The sequence below is a fragment of the Nestor notabilis genome, unplaced genomic scaffold (genome assembly GCF_000696875.1).
Source record: "Nestor notabilis isolate BGI_N333 unplaced genomic scaffold, ASM69687v1 scaffold1959, whole genome shotgun sequence".
Lineage (NCBI taxonomy): Eukaryota > Metazoa > Chordata > Aves > Psittaciformes > Psittacidae > Nestor > Nestor notabilis.
Genome location: NW_009942143.1, coordinates 85,242 through 104,877, shown reverse-complemented (window position 1 = coordinate 104,877; position 19,636 = coordinate 85,242). Strand labels below are relative to the sequence as shown.

The following is a 19,636-nucleotide window of genomic DNA, read 5'->3' as shown; positions in this document are numbered from 1 at the left end:
CACACTGGGGTATTTCTTGTGTTACTGACTTGCTCCTACCAGCAGCACTTATGTGTTTCTCAGTTTGCAGGCTTGTGATCAGCTTAAAGGATCAGACTAAGATGATCACCACAGAATTTTAGTACAAGATACTTCTACTCATGCATTTGGATGGCATCTTCCCTCCTCTTCGCAAGAGGCAATTGCATAGGGAGATGTTGCAGTGGGGGCCCAGCAGAAACTCGTTACAAGATCACCAGATTTCATTCCTGCAGAGGGTTGTGGCATCTGTGGAAAGAAGAACCACAAGGGCATTAGTGGAGACATGGTGCACTGCAGCAGAAACAGCTAGAAGAGAGGAGTTAAGAGTGAATGCTAGAGGAAAAACAATTCGGCTGGTTTCTCTCGTGTAGCTTCCAATGTTGCTAATATGGTGGTTATCTCCTCACAAGACTGAAAATACAGAATATTTCAAGGTCATGGTATGGTGTAAACCATCCCACTCACAAACTTAGTGGACCACTTATGGCCCAACACAATCCCTCTGTTTTCAGCTCAGGCTGGTAGCTTCGTGTTCCTGCTCTCACATACATCAGTGAGGGCAGGAGCTTTTTGTTCCAAAAAGGGAAAGGTGAGCTGGCTTTTTGTATGGGATGTTGTATTCTCATTCACATGCTTTTAACCAGATGAGAGCTGTATAGATTACAAAGAACTTGGCCTGGGAAATGAACTGGCTTTCTGCGCCATGTGATAGCTCTGGGAGCACAGCGCAGGGAGAAGACTGATAAGACACTTTGCCAAGATCAAACTAAGTGAAGCTGGGCTGCACACGTTACTGGAATTTTAAGAGATTTTGAAGAAACTAGAGAAAAATAAGAAGGCAATTAACTTACACCTGTTTGGAAGAGGAAAATGCTCTTGTGAGTGACGAGTTCCCTGCACCACCTTCACTGGTTCAGCTTGTCTCCATTGTGACAAGTAACTTGGACAGTTCTCTGCAAAGTGTTTTTAATTCCTTGCTTCGATTACATGATGGACATGTAAATTACTTTAATTATGCTTTGAATGCTTATTTCAAAGCCATGAGGGATGCTGGTCTAATGGGCGGAGAATCAGAGTAGGATTCAGCAGATCTGGATTTGTCTCAAGTTATTGTCATAGCTTTGCTTTAGCAAATCTTTAGCAGGTAACTTTTTTATTTTTTTTTGGTCTGCACTTCATCTTATTGTCTGCAAAACCAAAATAATGATCTTTATGTTCTACCCATGCTGTCCTGCCTTACCAATTTAGTCAGTAGGACTTCTGTGGCTGTATGTGTTTGTTCCTTGGATCAGCAGTGCTTCAGCCCTTACAGCCCATGTTAGCCCTCACGGCCCATATCAGCTAAAGTTTTTGTCCTGTCTGGCTTGGAGGGAAAGACCCCAGTGATACTTGGATTTGGGCTGTACTTGCTTTTGTTATCTTTCATACAACACCTTCCTCAGACCTGTTTTGAGAGGACCCACAGTGCTTGGTGGCTGTGCAGATCAGAGCACTGCAGATCACCTTGTGGAAACCTAAGACAGGCCCTAGTGCAACAGACCAACTGAGCACATGCTTAATCTCTGCCTCTTCAACAAAGGCTTTAAACATAAACATGCGCTACAGTGTTTTGCTATAGATGGGTGAGCTCCAAAATGTGTTGCTATGCTTTGCTAGATAAGGATCGGTATGTCTCTCTGAAAGAAGTCATTACAGGACAGACACATTAGCACTGCCTGCATTTTTAGGTAAGAGACTTTGCTATCTGTGTGGCAGCCAAAGTAGACAAAACCAGACAATATTTTTAAAATTGCTTCCTGATGTGTAAATATAGATTATTTAGTGAGCTCATTTGCACATGTATTATAGACTAAGGGTATCAAGCTATCAAGGCAACCACTGATGCTAACATCGTGTCCTTTATTCTTCAAAACCAACAAAACTCATCTGCTGAAGGATATACTGAATTGTTGAATCCAAAGGTTTTTTTTTATTTTCCTTATGTACAATTTAAAAAGCACATCAAGATAAGAGAGTTGTAGTGGTATAAGTTATTGTGTTCCAATGCAGAGTTCTCCTGTTTTTTAAGGAGAACCTCTAATACTTTAAGAAATTGCTGATTTAAAACAATAATTAAAAAAAAATAGTATATTACTTTGTCACCTTTAAAATCTTCGGGAGTTGAATGTAATTTAGCAGCTGGCCACTTAGATATGATTGCAACTTGTCATAAACCTAATGCTGTGCAGCTGATAAACAACAACAGAAAAAGTGGGTGATGCAAGTACCTGCAGTCAAAGCATCCTGGCTGCATGTATCAACTCCTGTATAAGTCACATACGGAAAACTGTCAAGCTTGGACTTTTAAAATGCCCAAGACAGTATAGCCTATGAAGCAAATTCAGCAGCCAAAGTTTGTAAAAGCAACTAATACACATATACATACATACCTGTCTAGATATATGCATAATACATGCATGTATTTATATCCTCTACAATATGTATTCAGACCTGATACAAAAGTATGAAAGGCAAAAGTGTTGTACACTTGCCTTCTGGAAAACTGTCTGCCTTAACTGCTGTGCCCTCTTCCCTCACCCGTGTCCTCAAAATTACCAGTCGTGTTTGCAAAGCTCAGCCCTTTACCAGCATCTTGCTGAAAGGAATATTTGGCATGATTTCCTTCTTTGTAACCGGACCCATTTTCCTAATTTACTTGACACAGATACAGTCCTCTGCAGTCCCTGAAAGGGATTCCAATCCCTCCTTCCCATCTTCATCCTTTATAGTTTTTCCAGGTGCACACTTTGCAACTTTCTCAACAAAGTGAGTTTTTTTATTTTCTTCCCAGGACCTAGGTGTGAACATTTTTGGTAGGAGACAAAAGAAATGCATTTTGCAAATGCTGCTTCCTCTTTCCTTGGATATGGGAAAGCATTTGGTTGAAATGGGAGAACCAAATGAATAGGGTCCGCCAGTCCCACACGCCTCCTGTCTGTGAGCATCCCCGCCCTGGGGACGTGGGCTGTGTTACTGGCTCAGGGGCATGGGTTTAGAGGAGCCTTTTGTTGAAATACTGGCAGCACATCACTGGACTCGCTGTTGCAGATGGAATGCTTTGCCGAACAGATGGATTCTCAGCTTTCTAAAAGAAAGGGAAGGTACTTGATGTACCACGATGGGAAAGGAGGGGGGCATTCAAGGCATATGGAAAGGCAGGAAAGAAAGCACGCTCTGTGCTTTTTGATGCACTTGGAGCCTAGTAACCTCTCTCTGGCAAACTTGGGAAAGCTTAAGCATGGTACAGTGTGAGAGGGAGAAGGGACTGTAATAGACGTGAGGGAAGTAATTTGCCCAGAAGCAATAAAAATGAAGGCAGAGTCTAGAAAAAGCCTGCTCTCCTCTGCAGATAGCTAAGTTTTACGTGCTAAGGATGGGGAAGTGCTCCTGCATGGGATCAGAAGTGCACTCTATTAAGGCACAGGGCTGCAGAGGACTAGTGCCAGAACAGCATAGCTGGAACAGAGGACCAGTTAATATTTTAAGGTCTGTTGTGTTGTGAAAGAAGCTAGAGGTAACTGTTACCTGCCACTGTGAAATCAGGAATCCCCATTTACCAGCAATGTATTCATCAGTTTCGAACCATAGTGAAGCAGTTTGTACAATAGCAACATTCAGATACTGTATTGCTTCTTGCCTTGCTTCTTCTTTTTCCTTCTTCCTCCCCTCCTTGCCTCCCCGTCTTGTTCATACCTCACTTCCATCTCAACTGTTAGGGTAGGATCCATTATGTGCAGCACCCAAGAGCTTGCAGTCCTGACTCAAAATGATGTTATCTGAGCCCAATATTTATTGCTAAAATCTTCATGCAGTTGCCAAGCGGGTTGTGATAAGGAAGCATGAATTGAAAGGAGACATCATATTTTGGTGTTGTGTGTTCACTCCCTACAACTTTTCAGTCACTTCACACACAGACACAGACTTCGCAGAAATATTATACTTTATTGTGGTACAGTATAGCATATGATGACAACAGACTTTAATCTTCACTTTTACCTCTTAGCTTGATCAGACAATTTCAACATCTGTTGAATGCAGATGTTAAAACTGTTACCCAACAGTATGGATGCCAAAAGCCTCGGAAGTCCAGTTTTTCTGAGAAAAAAATGAATGTGATAAGGGGCAAAAATGTCAAGGTTCTTTCAGAGTGTGATTCACTCTGAAAACAGCTATACAAAAATACCACTTTCTTAAATAATGGTTCAGGCTTTTGTTCATACTCAGGGTTGTGTCTGCAGAAACAGAGTCTTTTCCCTGAAAAATAAAGCGAACTGGATTGTATGCCCACTTGTGCATCAACTGTGCTCCATTTTGCAGGACTGAATTCTCAGGGAGGCTCTGAGATAAAATAAACAAGGAATCCCATCATTGAATTTTAGTATGAACATTTTTCAGAGCATTGTGTCTGGATCTCTGCCAGGTTTCAGCCCTATAATAAATTAATTCCAACCCACACAAAAGAGAAAGGTGAAAAAAATCCACACTACCAACTTCTACAAGGCAAAAACACTGGGCAGTTTTTATGGGGAAACAAATGGTCAAGAATAATTTCTTGGAAAAATAATTACCTAAAGAGAGTAGGCTCTTCTCTCTAACTGGAAGCGAAAACATTTTCCAGCTTTACCAAGCAGAGCATAGGAGGAGCTTTGGCGTTTTGCATCAGCAGCACCAACCAGGTTAAATCAAATATAAAGTTAAGATGTTGCTTTCTTCTTGTTTAATTTCTCCTTATATCCAATAGCACAATTCAGCCCACTTCCCTCTCTCTGTAGCAAAATCTAATCTGGCTGCCAGAGGACCTGTGAAATTCATGGAGGTGATGAGCCAGGGTCTGCTTTCTGCATTTTATGTCTGGATTTATTTAATCTCTAGTAACCCTCAGATAATAAATATTTCATATGTTGGACAGGTGAAAGGTTTCATTCAACTGCAGATCTGCTTCCAAGGCAACCGATTCCTGTCATTTGAACAGTTTAAACATGTCAAAAACAAAGCTTTCTGGTTTTCTCCTCTATGACTTTACAGTAAAGCATTATCCATCTCTCTCCTGTCCCTCCTACAAGCAGATACAGAAAAGCTGATAGCATTAACAAGTAATTCTAAACAATTTATAACCTAAATGTATTCTCTCTTCCAGTCAAGATGGAATGAAAAATGCCATTTCATTTTACAAGCACAGAGTAAATACCTAGAGATATGAAACTGCCCGGATTAGCATCTGTAAACACTCTGTATGCAAAAAATGTATGCAACCACAGTACTACATTATGCTTTACAGTATGTTTCTCCATTACGATGAATGTTTCCTCAATGCCATTGTCCAGTAATTCTGTTACAGAATTGTTGGGCTTTTTTTTTTTTTTGGAGGGCGGCCAGTACCCCAGTTCTTTCTCTGAGAAGAGTTCGGGGAAGATTGATAACAAAATGCCAAACATATCTGATTTCTGCCAATGTCAGTGCTTGTGACAGATCTTCTGGAAAATGTCTTCTGTATCCTTTACAACTTGCAGCTGAACAAGCTCTTCTAAAGCACTGCTTTGCTCATTCTTGCTCTGCACATTTCCAAGCATAATGGGCAGCTGTTCTGCCTTTTCCTCTCAAGCCCTCCCCATGTCTGGACTTTCTGACTTGTGCTGTGCTCCATGCCCAGCTGCAGACTAGTGTCTGCATCCACTGCGGATGTCTTCAGCAAGCACTTCTCTTTCCTGCCTGATATGTCAATTGTGAAAAAAGGGGAAATCTCTTAGAAAGGTGGTGTAATTTTGGTAGACAAGCTCCAAGTAAAGGGATTTTCTGCCATCTCAGATCAGGCTCAGAGACATTTTTGCTTGCATCTGACCTTCTGCATAGAGATTCTCTAATGCAATTGTGGCAGAATGGTGGCATTTCTCCAGAAGGCAAACAGCTGTCTTGGGAAATAAGATGGAGAATACATCTTGGGGTGCAATTAAGGAGTTGTAGATATTCTGATGAAGATCCACGTATTTCTCTGTCCTCTCTTTCTACGTACCGTACAGATGCTTTCCAGTGGTGCTCTTTCTAGGGACTAGGAGAATGTCCTAGATCCATTCAGGAAGACTGGCATGACATGCACAACTGCTCTTTTGGGTTTAGGGACATGATGGAAAGCAGGTACAGTTAGCGATAAGTGTCTTTGTGCCTGATAGCTCTGTGGCTGAGCGATAGGTGTCTTTGTGCCTGATAGCTCTGTGGCTGATCCCCCTCTTAGAAACAGTTCAACTCTACCTGACCGCACACCTCTCTCCCTTCTGTTTCCAGGTGTATAGATTTTAGCCAGCAGGTCTCTGGTTAACCCCTCCTTGCTGTTGTTTATTTCCTGCCACTCCGCAGACACACCACTGAGCATTAAGTATGTGAACTCAAAGACATTCCCTCTCTCCTGTACAGTCTTAATAGCAGACAGTCACAAGACAGGCTTCTCCAGGCAGGATTACTTCTACCTAAGAAATACAGGCTTCAAGAGTATGCCCTTTCTCTCACCCTGTTCAGATTACATTAAAAGCATCCACTTCAAGAAACTACAACTGTGTTTATTTGAGCTTTGAATTTGGAAGTAGTGCCGGGATCCCTGCCACAGCACGCTTGAACCGTGAAACCCAGGTCAGTTCCATTTTTTGGTTTTCATGTACTGATACAGCGCTGCAGCAGTTTGAGCTTCCAGGTCTCTGTGGAAGCAATACTTTTAACATGCAGAAAACATAATGTTTGATTTTATAACCTTACTGCTTGTGTTTTGTTTGGGTTTTTTTTGTACTACTAAACCAAAATGTCAGGGTGGCATGTCAGGAAAACACAATGCGTTCACAAAGGATCATGCTGACAGGCTCAAAAACTAAATGCTGTCTTTTAAACAGGCAGGAACAGCTCAGGTTTTCCTACTTGCCCACCAGGCTATCCCTGGACTCGAGGGGACAGCTGTGCTTAATCTGCCTTTTGCTCTGTCACTGTGACTGCCAGCTATCACACTATATAACGCACTCTTGGGCTATGGGAGAATAACAAGTTTCAGTCACTGTTCACTGAGGTTGACTTCGTGGCTCAAAGGCCGCTGACTCAATAGCCACTTAGTTTTGTCAGTGAGTCAATGCCTTCTCTTTCTTCCAGCCTTCTGTGATACTAGGGATTTTGTGGGTTTGTCATACTGCTTAGAGTGAAAGGTGTTGGGTGGCTATTGCGGTGTCTGCCACCGAGGGGTGTTACTGTCGTTGCCTGGGGTACTTTCTGAGAAGGCTGTTTTTGTTAATAAGTCTGCTCTAGATCTCGGGCTCCAAATTTCACCCAAACTGAGTCTGCATTTCTGAAATTTCGTATGTGCTTTTACTGCAAGGTGGATTTGCACACGGACAATCAAGTTAGAAAGATTTGGTACCTACAATGTTTGTTCCTTCCACTATATGTTGGACAACTCTATTTGAAGGCACAGGACTGTTTGCTTATTGGGAAAACATCTGGAGACAGCAATGCTTTGTGCAAGGAAATATGTTGGTGTTCAGTGTCGATCTGGCTTCCCTTTAATTTCTGTCTCCTGATTCCCAGTGGTTGTATGCTTTGATGTTGCTATAGTGCTCTTGAAGTGTTCTTCTCAGTGAAAGTTATGCTGCTGTCATTTTATTATCTTTCATACAATGGGTGAAGAATAATGTGGAATACACCCAAACATGGGCTTTTCATCATCAAGAAACCTGCAGTTACAGCCATTGTCCCCTTATCCCCATTGTCACTAGATAAAGAGTCTGGAGAGCAAATACTGTGTCCAGCCCCAAATCTTCTCCAGCTTCTCTGTGGTACATTGAGTTATTCTGTTCCCCTTCTTTTTAACGGTTCTTTCTTTGTGCATTTGATCCATGTCTAATTATTTTAAGCCGAGTCTGCAACAGCTGAGCAGGATACAGTACATGTAACACTCTGTGATCTTCCTGGGGCATGAGAATTTTTATGAAAAGATAAATATCGTTTTTAGGTATTATATTTGTTGAAGACAATGAGGAGATAAGTTTTGAGTGACTGAAAATTTTGTAACCGCACCATTAATGTTTAATTACTATTGGCAGCCAAGAAGTGCCTTTCTGGATTAACCAGACACTCTGCTCCAGGGATATGCATAGGTGGCAGAAAGCGATAAAGCTGGTGAAACCACACCTCTGGGAACATGTAATGGGATCTTTCCTGTGATATGCAAATTACGCTGCCAAGTTGCTGTATAAACAATTCATGGGAGAAGTGGTAAGAGGTAGTTAAATAGCTGGATCACATATCAAAGATAAAATCCATCACTGGGGATGGAAAAAATGCGTTAAAAAAAAAAAGTGGTATTGCTTTTTAAAATAAATAAATAATAATAATAAAAAAAACCTTTGCCCAAAGCATATAGTTGCACTAAAGAGTAAATAGCAAATGATTTATCACAGTTGTTGCAGTTCAGAGTAAATGAGTGCTTAGGAAAACAGTGTGCAGAGTTTGTGAAAAACAAGGCTTTTCCTAGTACAAGCAATCTAGCCAATAATGCCTCCCCACCCACCCCCTTTTCCTAACTGAGAAAAAAGATTACTTCACAAATTGTAATTTGGTTACTTTTTGGGCAGAAGACATGCACTGCTTTTTTCTTAGTGATAAAACCAATCCTGCCATTTCTATTCTAAGCATGAGCAATGGTCTCAGGCAGCCCAGCAAAACATATTTCAGGGTCATATACAGCCACAGATCAATGAGTGTGAGCAAACCTTATTGACACCAGCAGAAGCTGAGCTCATAGCTTTGGTCTGGGTTTCCATTTTTTATGTTTTATACTGTATGAGGAAAGGATTCCGGCTAATAGCACTCCTCCAGTAAATCACAGATTACTCTTTCAGAAATGGTATCGAAGCCCTCATTGACACTGTGTCCAACTGCACAGAGGTCAATCCCTGTAGCACTTGTTTTCCCTCAGCCTTTTCCTCTGTTTCTGTTCATTTAGGATCTGATGTGGCTGAGCTGAAGCCAAGTGAGAAGCCTCTGATTAACTTCAGTGGGAGCTGTATCATGCTCTAAAGTCCTAAGGTGCCAGCAGCAGAAAATTAAGGAAGACAGCAGGGAATATTGAAGCATCACGATGCAAGGCAAATATTTTTGCCCTGTGACTTTCTTTTGTTTTCTTATGTAATAGGAATGATACTCTACACTGAGTTGTACAGTGATAATAAATAGATCCTGCATTCAACAAATGCATCAGATTCTGTTCTATGTTTAATCACCCACAAAAACTGTGTCAGATGCTCTTCCACCAGGAACAGTATTTCCTAATTAACTGTAATTAAGGTATATTATAACAACAGGATGCGAAACTAGCTGGATCTGTCTCTTGACATTTCAAATTTGGGTATTTTTTTTTTTCTGCCAAGTCACTTAATATGCTTCAATCAATGATAATAGAGGCCAGGCCATTCTCAGTGATGGATCTGCAGACGTGAATCTTAGTACCACTGAGATGAGATGGAGCATGACTCTTTCCACCATTAAAACCCCCTTAGAAACATGGACCCCAATTAGGGTGAATTTGCTGTCCCAGATGTTGATTACTAGGAAGCTAAGGTTCTTCAGAGGATCTGTAACCATTTGTAGCAGGTATGGCATCTCTTTTCATTCAGTGGGAAACCACATGAAACTTTTATTCATACACTATTCAAACAAACAAATACTTAACTTGAGTATCCAACAAAGGGGCTTGATTATCATCTAGAGAATTATTGCTTCTCCTCTGAGCTATGGCAGATATCAAGTCTTCACCAACTGATAAGCATTTGGAGAGCTAATCAGTAGTAAAGCTGAGGTATAGTTTTATATAGATAGCTTAATAATTAAGACTTTTTAAATTGTTCCTGAATAAAAGGAAATTGCCAACTTAAAAGAGAACTTCCTAGCTCAGGCGTTTCTGGCTGTGTAATTAAACTGAATATGCTTGTCCTTTGCCCCTAGCCACAGTTGTCCTAAAGAAGATTAACAGCATTGAATTTCTACCAAGGCTGGAATCTTGTTTGTACCCTGAAATATGGACTAACACACCAAAGTGCTGCAACTCCATCTGGTGACTCCTCCTGAAGTTGGTGATGCTTCACTGTATGCCAGTGATGCACTTTGCAGTGTCACCAACTCATGGGACTTGGGGGAGGAGTTCACTGTTTCAGAGATGAGCATAGATGAAACTGGGTTTCTGCAGTGTTTAGTATGGCATATAGACATTTGCCTAAGGTAATCTATTAGATGTCATAAAGCATATGCAATCAGAAGGTCTTGTGTAGAACACTGGGAAAGAAAAGATCAAAAGCATCTCTCCCATGCTATTCCACTGTGCAGCTCTATTATGGTCAGGACTTAATTTCAGTGATCTACTATATCTGTGTCTGCACAGTGGAATCGTGTTCCTGGGATTTTTTTTTTTCTGTCATTTATTTTTAGCTATCTCAGTTCCCTGTAACTTCCTAAAGAAAATATTTTATAGATTTATTTAAATTGTGTTCCCAAGCACAATTGTGTTCCCAAGTAAATCAGTTATCTGACCAAAAAATGGCATGATTACAAACTTCAAGTTTTCTTTTAAGATACCAGTAAACAATTTTTTTAAAGTCTCATGTTTTATTTGCATCTTATGTGCCCATACTCGCTTGATCACATGCAGGAAATATTTTTGTACGCTGCTGCTATGCATGACTAAGAAAGGAGCTGTAGATAGAACAAGATGAGCTACAGGCTGTAATTTACACCTGACAGAGTGTGAATTCAATTGCAAGTCCTTTTAAAGGAAACTTGCTATTTTCTCCACATTCGGATAGACAGTGGTTCCGTAAGAAAATGCGATCTTTGTCCTTTTTTGTTTGTTCTACTCTGCTTTGGTTTTGATTTTTACTAGTAAAAAGAATATTCCTCAACCTAATGCAGTCCTGTGTTATCTCCAGGCCCAGGTCATGGTCCTGTGATGCTGGACATACCCCATAAGCTGAGAACAGCCTGACTAGGCAAGATTAATAAAGTGTGGGATAAAGAAAGGATTACACCATTTCATGGGTGGGGGATCAAGGCACAGACAGTTTAGCTTACTTGCCTGAGGTCTATTGCAGAGCTATATGAGAAACAGGAATCTCCTGGATCCCTGTCCGTCTGGTTTTGCATTTCCAGAGAACCGAAGACTCCTGGTTTGTTTTGGCTGAACTGCAATTTTGGGTAGTTTGGAAGACATTTGGAGACAGAAGGGGTCTATTAGTCTTTCCTACTGAAAGAAATATTAGCAGGCAATTAAAAGAATAATAAATGGGGCCCATTCAAACTGCTCCACTTGCTGTTGCTCCGAGCTTCAGGCAAGAAGGTACATAAAAGGTCATTTAACCTGACCACTTATATATCACAGGCCGCTAGTGTCACCCAGGCACTCCTAAATTAAACCATATATTTTAGACAGAAATACACTGGTCTCACAAAGCATTTTCTATTCAGACTGTAAATTCAAAGGACGGGGCTTTGTTCTCTACATGTATCTGCATTGCACCTCCTGTAGTATCACCTGGATGAACAAGGGCAGTTCATATTCCTGTCGGCTTAATCCCTTGCATCATCACAATTATTTTGATTAATTTGATACCTTGGAGCTTAAAAGAGCAAAGAAACCATTAACAACATGATCAGAGATGGTGCCAAAGAGGCATGGACACTGACCCTGAAAGCCTGTTCTTCCTCCTGTGTGCCAGAAGAGCTCTGTGCTGCTGTAGGGAGGGTGTTGAGCGATGGCCATCAAGCTACCTCGGGGGAAGCTCGGGTAACCTGCTGCATCCCAATGCCCTTTACACGGGCTATGTCCTCTGTGCATTCAAGAGTTGAAGTCAAGATTTAGCCCCAGGAGAGTATGGTAGAGAAATTTGCTGGATGAAAATATAAACAAGTCAAAAGCCATCAGTTACCATATTCTTAGCTACAGGCCAAATGCTTTATTCATAATGTTGCAGTGAGAAAGTATTAACATTACGTTTGTTTAAAAAGTAACTAGAAGGCCATTTGTGACCCTTATAATACACATGTGAAGCAGTGCTTTGCTGGTTTACACTGGTTACATTCTGCTTTATGTTTTCCAGAGGGCCAATTTGCAGGGATTTTTACTGCAGTAACAACTGCTATTTATGGATATAAGTAACTAATTTACCAATGTTTCACACAATGACTTCACGGCTTCTGGTTCGTAGTTAAAGGTTCTGCGAATCCTTCATCTTATTGTTGATTTTGGGTTGTATCTGATTGTATTGCAGCCTGGAAATACTATATTACAGTAAAGTAAATACATTATTCTTGTTATTGCCCTTGTTATTAGAAAATATTTATATAGTGCAGTAAATTGACATTGTACTTTACCAACATAGATAAAGACAAATTCTCTGCCCTGAAGAGCTTATAGTTCAAATAAGACAAGACAAACAAACATGCAGCACTTTGTAAAATGGTGGGTGAAAGGATTATTAACTACGTGAAAGGGGGGAGGGCCTGCATGAGTAGAGGGGGATGCTATCTTCATCAGTGTTCTGAGTTTTACATCACAGTAGCATCTTAAGAGTCTCGAAAGGGACAAAAGCCTGGCTGCACAAGGTGCTTTGCAGAAGACTGGCAGGAGTGTGGCCTTGCCCCTGGACCTCAGAACATTTCTGTCTCCCTGACATCCCTGCCCTGGGGGCTCCTGATTAAAGCCAGCATCAGTCCGATTACAGCTCAGAGTGCTGGGTCTCTAGTAGGTTTTAGCCCTGCCTGAGGGAAAATCCACATGATTTCCTGCCCTGAAGAATTGCAGATGAATTGAAGAAAGCAAATGCACATACAGAAGGCAAGGAGAAGGGGAGGCTTGTTGGCTGGGTAAAGGTACAGCAGGTCCACCTGGAGAGAGGGAGGGCTGTTAGCATCATTATATTCACCCTGATCTGCACTTCAAGTCTCCTCTGCCCTGATTCCTCCACAGATAGTTATGAGGGAAAAGCCTCAAAATCATGTTTGTTGCCTGATCATAGCTGATGCACAGTAACTGGTATTCTCCTTACCTGACCTGGTGTTAAATATGGATTGCTTCTCCCTCAATGGAAAAGAAGGTGTCCAGGTGTCCTGTGAAGAAGATCACACCCACAGAGTATGTGATGTTCCTAAGTTTGCAGCCCTACAGTAACTTGTTAGTTATCCCATACACAACTGTTTAGAAAACAGACAAAATTCCTGGCCCTGCTTAGCAATTTAGTTCAACCTCTTCTGAAAGCTGGTGGGTATGACAGAGCACAGAGTCCAGAAACTCTGCTCCATCCTGTGGGTTGTTGGAAATCATCTTTTTTCCCCTCATTTACCCACAGCAAGCAACCTGGGAAAAGGGAAAGGACAGAGGGGAACTTCCTGTAGCTGTCTTCACTTAACCAAAATAAGATGCTGCCCCCAAGCATGGCATAAAAGGATAAAGAAAGGCAGTAGCAGCCTAGACTAGGCTGATGAGCAGAAATAGGGGACTGTGGGTAGCTGAGAGGGGTGTGTGATCTACACCGATCTTTAAAGTGGGAGCTACAAGGAGCAAGGGAGTTCAGCGTCTGATAAAGAAAAGGGGCTGAGGAGATGGGATTCATGTGGAAGTAGAAAGAAAAGGTCCAGGCTGAATTGTCTCTCCAGAGACCAGGCAGACATAGGGCATCACAGCTGTAGGAAACGTGTTTGAGTGGGAGCTCCCGTTGCCAAACACTAATAGTCATATGTTGGTATATTCACTGAGGACAGGCAGGGAAAAAAAACAACCGGAAAGCAAATTATCTCTCTAAATATCCGTATGTATCTATATTTGGGGACACTCTCATGAGCTATTGCAAACTGACTCATGATTTCTGTTCTCCTGAGGTTCACTGTGCTGGAGTTATCAGGCAGGCAAAGGACAGGAGTGGGAGCTGAGTCCCTTGGGACTGAGTGTCTAACTGGGATTCATATGGCATGCAGATTGCTGAGTGGTGGTTGTGCTCCCAAGGCACAATTTGCTCAGCCCAGCTCATGTCATCCCATGAGTGTCTGACAAAGCAGATGTCCATATCCAAAACTGCAGTGTAGAATTCTAGTCAGAGAACTGCGATGTGTACCTCCAAGGTGTGTTTCATTGCCTACTAGAGGTAGGTGTCCGAAATAGACTGTCAGAAGTATCTGGTCCTCTCCATTTGCAATGAGGGCAGCAGGAAAGCTCAGGCATAGACAGCTGCATTGGCTAAAGTTAGGTGAGATGAATCCCTCCCTTCCCTAAAAAACCAGCACAGTCTATCAAAAAATACTGTCTTGGCTGTGACAAGATATTTGGATGAGGGAATGGCCCATGGCAGATTAAGGCAAGAATTGTGCCTCCATTATAAGGGGAAGCGTGGAGTCAATGGCTGGAAATGAAAAAAAAAAAAAAAAAAGGAAAAGCAAAAAAACCTATTGTGAGGTAAATGGAGAAGAACAGGAGATATACTGAGAGGGATGGAAGGAATACAAGATACATGAGACCAAGGATCACACTACTAATTTAGAGCTTGTAGCTGGAGAAAAGATCCTGAGTGTGCTGTGCTAAGACGGGATGGCAGTTTTTGGACTAAGGACAGATGTAAGTTGGTAGAAGAGATAGTGAGTTTTTCTCTGAAGCAGAATTTATCACCAAAAACCTTGAATTAAAACAAACAAAACAAGCCTAAACTTTTTTTCCCAGAAATTCAGTTTAGCACCTGTCACTGGGAGAATACTTGATGGTCTTGCATAAAATTTTGATCAATAGATTTCAGATTGCTTCAATAATCTGGAAAAAAGTGCTCCGCAGATCACCCAGACACTTAACCAAGGACACTTAGATGTCACCTCTTGTCACAATTTGGTCCAATGATAAAAGAGTATTTTAAAAATATGAAAATAGTTTGATTGACAAGGGTTTTTTTTCCCCCATGAATCTCTGCCTAAAAAGACAGGCTGCTTTAACTCCAGGAGTTCAATTATACAGGCTTCGAAAGAGAAGAAAAATGATAATGAATACATTTTAGAAACTTCTAAAAAGTTTCTTAAAATAGATTTTCCACTCGTAATGTTGCCACGTGATACTTTACTGTCTCCTGGTCTTCTGGGGCTAGAAGAGAGCAGCCTGTGTTCATTCGGAAATTCAATAATGAGGCTCACCTGCTGATGATGGACTGTATGATACTGTCCCCAGGGCTCTGCCACAGACAGGGCTTTCCCATCACTCTGTTCATTTTTACAGGAGGTGGCATGGGAGTGATTTCACTTTAGGTTAGCCAGGAAACTAAAATGCTCTTTCTGGAAATGTGTCCCAGCTCGCTTTGTGGGGTTTTGGTTTTTTTTCCTTATAAAAACTCCAACCAAACAACCTTTTTTTCCCCCCTTCCAGATGATTTTGGAACTGCATATGCTTTTTCAATAACTAAGCTGGACTTCTATAATGCTTTGCTTAATGTGCCTCCAGATTCTGTTTTTTATAGACTTTAGCATATTCAGACTGCAGCTGCTAAAGTACACACAAAAGAAAAATCGCATTTGTAACCTGTTAAGTGTTTGCTCTGAGATGCCAGTGAAGGTCAGGATTTAGCATGAAATATTACTGGGTGACCTTTCAAGGAGCATCGTAAGAGAACACCTGTTTATCTTGAAGACCTTTGTTTTATTTTTTTCTCACTGTTGAAATCTTCCAGTGTTCTGCATTCCTAGGGAAATCTGGCCTTTGTGTGTGCCGTGTCTTATCTTCAGGAAGTGCTGGGGTGGAGGATTTAAATAATGCAGCATCTCAAATGAGCAGTTCTTCCAGTAAATGTGTTTTGTGCAAATTGATTTTGTTAAATTTAGGGGGAGAACTGTAAATATATTGTGATTTTTCTCAAAGTTTTCTTAGTCCTGTCAGTATGGCCGTGATTTACTTATCATCTGTTTTTCAGTGAAAATTGGTGGAAAAGATACTTTACAACTATGCAAAAACCTACATATTCAGTGTACATAGTGAAAAGTGAAATCTCTTACTACTGCAGCATATGTGTTATGAGTTTATAAAACAACATAGTTTTTTAATGGCATAATCTAGAGTGTGCCGAGGTGTTATAATTCATTCATAAGACAAAAAAATCAGATCATACAAGTGTACACATAACCAGAGGCTCTAAGAGTAGGATCCTGCTTATTTTCACTAGCTTCTGCCTAATGAAGGTGTTTTCTTAAGGAAAGTGCCAGTTCCTGCAGAATCAATATTTGCTTTCAAAGGCCTCTTGTAAAAGGGACATGTGACAGACAAAACCAGGTAAACAGGGTGACTCCCTGGAGACCCTGGAAAGCAACTGGCCTCTCTTCAGTAGAGCTGTGGGGGGCTGAAGCATACGTTAGGTACCTAAGTTAGAGTCCCATCACAGAAAATAAATAACTCTTAAAAAAATAATGGTCTGGTACCTCATATATTTTTTTCTAATTTAATTAGTAAATGTTGCTTTGCAAATCATTGTCAGAAATGTGTATTTTCCTTCAACACCTTTTGCATTTCAGAATTTAGGTGAGGTTTTCTAGGTGTTAACATACCACTAATCATGCCAAACTATGAGACAATGCCTCTTCTTGAAACACCGCACATGCAATATAATTAATAAAAGCCATCTTCAGAGTCACATTGGAGATGTTCTATTTTTGTCATGTGCTCCAGGTAGGATGGCTGCGGCACAGAAGTATTGTGTTCATTGTAGCTACTCCCAGCTCTCTTCTTTATCATAACATGATCAGAAGAAGTGGATAGTGACCATCTATCCTTTCTTTTTCTGTCTTCTTTACTGGGAGTGCTGTCTGCAGCTGGAGTGATAAAACACTGGGAAGAACCAGTACAAAATGCTTAATATATTTTAGAAGACAGCTGGAGCTACCCTGATAAATGACCTTTATGTTGGCAGGTCAGATGGAGTGTGACCAACCTGATGACCAGTGCCCTATGAATCACAGGGCACAGTGACACTTTCACATGCCATTCTTCTAAGAACCGGAAAATTCACTTAGATATTACAGTTCAAAAGATACCACATTGCTCCTTCCCATCTGTGTTGTCTCGAGAACAGGCAACATCTAACCTCTCTGTGACTTGAAGTCCCGGGTTTTATAAGGTTGGTGGCATCAGTCTTTTCCTTGAAGGATTTAGTGGTCACTAAAATTAGACAAAGAGGTGAAATAACTGAAGGTCACCCAGCAGGTCGGTGTCAAAGTTGGGTGAAGAACCTCCTCTTTGCATCCTGTGGCTGGCCACTGACCCAGGCACTCCACAGAGAGTCGTTACAGTGGTGCTTTTAATCAGCTTCACTCCATGTCGTAATTCATTGTCTGTTATAGATATCTAAAGGGTAGGATTTTAACTTAGCAATCTGCTATGTTATTGAATTACTTTTATGTTGTGTTAATTTCTTTGTCTCGTGGCATTCATTGCCTGTGATAATTGATGCACAATATATAACCAACTTCTGTATTCATTTGGGTAACTGCATTTAATTGCCTGGTATAAAATATGCGTACTAAGTACAATCTGCTGTGACTGCTATGACTGAGAAGTGCTCATTGGTATGGACTTGAGAGTGCTTTATCTTCCTGACAACCTGTCTGAGGAAAGTCTAAATGTCTCCCACAATCTGCCATTCGAGGGCTGGTACTTGCATTATGTCTGCAAAAAGAGAGAACACAAAAAGTGTTACATGGAATCGTTTTACAAAGTGTTTGGCATTGAAATTTTGTTAATCAGAAGCTCTCAAATAAGGAAGTTTGTATTAACATCTCTGCTTCTCCCAAACCTCAAGGAATTTCAGTGCCCAGAAGACTTTACACATTTTCTCTTGTAAGTTGGGCTTATGGCTTTATTTGCTTCTGAAGTTACTTCCCTGGAGTAAAGCTACTACCATGCACAAACATTTCATAGAATCATAGAATAGTTAGGGTTGGAAAGGACCTTAAGATCATCTAGTTCCAACCCCCCTGCCATGAGCAGGGACACCACACACTGACCTATGTTGCCCAAGGCTCTGTCCAGCCTGGCCTTAAACTCCTCCAGGGTTGGAGCATTCACAACTTCCTTGGGCAACCCATTCCAGTGCCTCACCACCCTCACAGTGAAGAACTTCTTCCGTATATCTAACCTAAAGTTCCCCTGTTTAAGTTTAAACCCATTACCCCTTGTCCTACCACTAGAGTCCCTAATGAAGAGTCCCTCCCCAGCATCCTTGTAGGATTTATAAACACAGATTTCTTTTACATGTATCTTCAGGTCATTAATGCCTGGGCGAGTACCTAATAAATCAGGAATGCTTTCTAAAGGTGTGATGTCAGTGAAATGGTGTTGATTAATATCTGCGAAGGACACACAGGATCTTGCATAAGCTTACACTTTCTTGCCTGTTTAAGCAGTATCACAGTGGTTTCTTTTATTTTTAAGAAAGCAAGAATCTTTGCTAGTAGATGTATTTCTCATCAAACACAGCACTTTGCTTATATAACCTGGTGAGTGGATTTATTTGTTTCTCTGGCTTGTTTTGTTTCCAGTTTCATGAAGGGTATAATAGTGAAGTGTCTGAGTTATACAAAGAAATGCTGAAATTTGCCCAAAGCTGATTTTACCTTAAGCATTAATGAAACCTTCCCCATCTGAATTTTCAGAAGTTTTTAAACAAAAGCTAATTTTTGAATCTAAATCAGGTGTGGAATGCCTGTGAGATTACTTTAACTATGTTATGTTGCTCTGTGTTAATGTTACCAGCAAGTTAGCAGTAGAAGGGATGTTCACAATTAGTATTTTTCTTTTTAAGAGAGCTAGTTTCTACAGGCTGTACAATTAGTTCTGGCTACAGCTTGCTGCAAATTATTCAGTGTTCATAAGTGCGTTTGTGCTTGTTGTTCAGTTTTCTTTCCACTGAGAAAATAGCCTGCAGCAGTTCTAGGTTAGATAGAACTAGTTCCACTTTAGGCTTCTCACATGCTCTTTTGTGTTTTTATCCCCTGGTTCAGCCTGCACTGCATCCAGGTCCTGCTGATAAAGCAGTAGACTTGATGGCCAGAGAGAAGGCGAAGGTGCCCAAAGCCAGAATGGGTTGTGATGTTTCAAGCAAATACTTTCATGGCACACTGGACAGAGCTGGTGGCATAGTACAACAGGTGTTTCACCAATTAACCCACTGATTCTCCTTTATTTCATACTCGTGGTGCTATGTTCTTCCTCCAACACAAGGAGTTTAATGAATACTTGTGGCTAATTCATTGAAGTATATTAAAGTCTGAAATATGTGGATAACATGAAGAAGGCAAATGCCAAAAAAGTGATCTATTAATTCCCAGTAGACTGAGGTGCATTTGTCTACCTCGGTGTCTGATTCCTTATGGACCAGTTCCCATTTCTGGCAGAGCTCATACAATTTCAATGTGGGTTTGGGGGAAAGAGAGTGTAGAGTTTGGCAGCAGACCTTGTCACCTAGGGCACACTTCACAAGGCAGTAAAACAAGGAGACAAAGAGGGTGTCATAGAGAGTCTGACACCCATTTATATATCTTATTC

General features: G+C 41.0%; 1 protein-coding gene across 1 annotated transcript in view; it reads left to right on the top strand.

Moving 5' to 3' along the window:
- Positions 1-6,563: 6,563 nt before the first annotated feature.
- Positions 6,564-19,636, top strand: part of LOC104410937 (ecto-NOX disulfide-thiol exchanger 1) — a gene marked incomplete at its 3' end in the record, with an annotated part of 87,383 nt that continues 74,310 nt past the window's right edge. Inside the window, exon 1 of the mRNA XM_010021240.1 lies at positions 6,564-6,681. The remainder of the gene's footprint in view (positions 6,682-19,636) is intronic.